Genomic DNA, 2,863 nt, shown 5'->3' with positions numbered 1-2,863 from the left:
ATTCGCAATGATTACTCTATATATAAATATATATATATATATATATATATACTGAGTAATCATTGCGATATATATATATATATATATATATATATATATATATATATATATATATATATATATATATATATATATATATATATATATATATATATATATATATATATATATATATATATATATATATATATATATATATATATATATATATATATATATATATATATATATATATATATATATATATATATATATATATATATATATATATATATATATATATATATATATATATATATATATATTTATATATATTTATATATATATTTATATATATTTATATATATATTTAATATATATATATATATATATATATATATATATATATATATATATATATATATATATATATATATATAATTTTTTTTTTTTTTTTTACGGGATAAGCCCACCCGGGCAACAGGATCTACCAAATATACTGTGAATGAATTACCCTGTCTTATTTCACATCTTGCATGAATACGAAACTCACATGTTTCGAAACTAAAGATTCATTTTACACGAGTTGTTGTAAGAGGCCGGCAAGGCAGTCCGCGTCACTTAGCCAGGACCTGCCTCGCCGCTGGCACTTGTCCACTCTGCGAGTACGACTCACTCGGCAACAACAACAACAACAAAAAATCCGTAACATGGTTTAGAGCAGCTTCCTTTTGATAACTTTCAGGTGCTGATTTCAAATCTGGTAATAAAAATTCTCTGGCACGTATAGTTTATTTGTTATAAAAAAAATACAAATACAAAAACTGAAAAATACTATTTTTCCTGTTATTTTCCCGTTACCTTTTTCCACGTCATCACACTAAAAAAAATGAAAACAATCATAAGGAGACGCAAGAAGTATTAAATGAACCACTGTATGGGCATTTGGTTTTTTATTTCATCCTTTTATGTGTTGTATTGTCCTCCGATTGTAAACACCAGCAATAGTCCCCCATTATGGCAGGATCCCATCTACCCTGGTACCTTTCCTCCATACGTCTAATGTCTTGATGAAATCACTCTCCATGTTCATCACTAAACGTCCCCAGCTTCTCAGGAAAAAAGTACAAATGCGAGTGCAGGCGGTGGACTTTCAGGAATATCCTGCATCCTAAGTTTTTGTAGTTTTATAAGAGTTCCTCTACATGTTGGCAATAGTTTTATTCCTTCTTGTTACCAAGAAACCCCTTGACTACAGATGTGAATGATTTCCATGCAGCTCGCTCATTTTCATCCAGTTTGTTTTGAAAGTAGTAATCACGAAGTAACTTACTTATCTGTGGACCAGCAAAGATACCCTCTTTGACTTTAGCATCAGTGAGCTGTGGGAATTTTCCCCTCAAGTACACGAACCCATCACCTTGTTTGTCCATAGCCTTCACAAAATTCTTCATTAGTCCGAGCTTGATGTGTAAAGGAGGTAGAAGTAGATCGTTTGGATCTACCAAGGGAGTGTATTTAACGTTGACTTTACCTGGAACAAACTCTTCTCTCTTTGGCCAGTCCTTTGTGTTGTAGTTTTTCTGTTGTTCTGCTGTCCCATAAACACAGAAAACAGCAATACTTCGTGAACCCTCCTTGAAGGCCGAGTAAGAAGAGCTAAAACCTTCAAATCGCCACACATCTGCCAAAAAGTTGTGTTCTGACCTCACTTGAGGAAAGGTCACAGCGGCTTAGCTCCTGGGGATAATTGTCAGTAATGGCTAGTGCTACTTGTGAACAGGGCTGTGCCCTTTTGTGGGCCGAGTTGGAGAGGGCCAAGGAAGAAATCTTGAAATTAAAAGAATAAATGGCGAGGTTGAAGGAAGAAACGAGACAGGAAAAACAGGGTTGTCTGACGAAAACTCAGGCGAATGGAAGGTTGTGAGGAGAGGGACGACCAAATTGGTGGTGAAAAAAAGCACCCAGGTGGTGAAAAAACCCACCAAGGATACGTCAACAGCAGCTAAGTGTACCAACTCTTTCAGCCCTTTGACAAATTAATTGGACGATAGTATAGCCAGGGAAAGGACTGACAAGGAAGGTACGAAAACTTTATTTGTTGGCGACTCACAGGTACTGTACTTGGACAGAGCTTTTTGTGGTAAAAATAAAAATAGGATGAGGGTGTGTTTGCCAGGAGCTGGGGTGGGGGATATAGTTGACAGGATGGACAATATCTTGCCTGGTAATGGGAACAAACCCATTATCTGCCTCAGTGCAGGAGGCAATGATATTGGCTGGTGTAGGAGTGAGGAGCTTCTTGATAAGTTCAAGGCAGCTATAGAATGTATTTGGACTAAGGAAGGGATCCCTATCATATGTAGTGTCCTGCCTAGAAGGAGAGTTGGCAATGAATGGTTGTCAAGGGCAGTTGGTGTCAACGGCCGTCTTGACAGATATTGCAAGTCAATATCAGTACCATTCATTGACAACTGGGACAACTTCTACGGCAGAAAGGACCTTTATGCTAGGGATGGGGTGGCAACCCTGGCTGGGTCTCTCGAGAGGGCAGTTCAAATGATATCAAAGTCTTTAAACTGCTAGGGGAACATATGAGCACGAGGGTGAAGGTAGACTGAAGTGGGAGCGGGTAAACAAAGTGAAAGGTTACAGGGAAATAGTGTTAGGAATGACGACAAAACTAAATTAGACAGGGAGTTAAAACCTAAACGCGACAAGGAGAGGACTCATAACACGACATTCTTAAATGTCTACTATGCTAACAGTAGCAGTATGAGAAACAAAATGGATCATATTAGGGCTTTGGAATGTATCGAAAAAATCGATATAATAGCATTCACTGAAACATGGATAAACCTAGACTCACGTGAGTTACCTGTCG

The sequence above is a fragment of the Homarus americanus genome, unplaced genomic scaffold (assembly GCF_018991925.1).
Source record: "Homarus americanus isolate GMGI-L3 unplaced genomic scaffold, GMGI_Hamer_2.0 scaffold25827, whole genome shotgun sequence".
NCBI lineage: Eukaryota > Metazoa > Arthropoda > Malacostraca > Decapoda > Nephropidae > Homarus > Homarus americanus.
The sequence above is the reverse complement of the archived record's forward strand: the minus strand, read 5'-3'. Positions refer to the sequence as shown.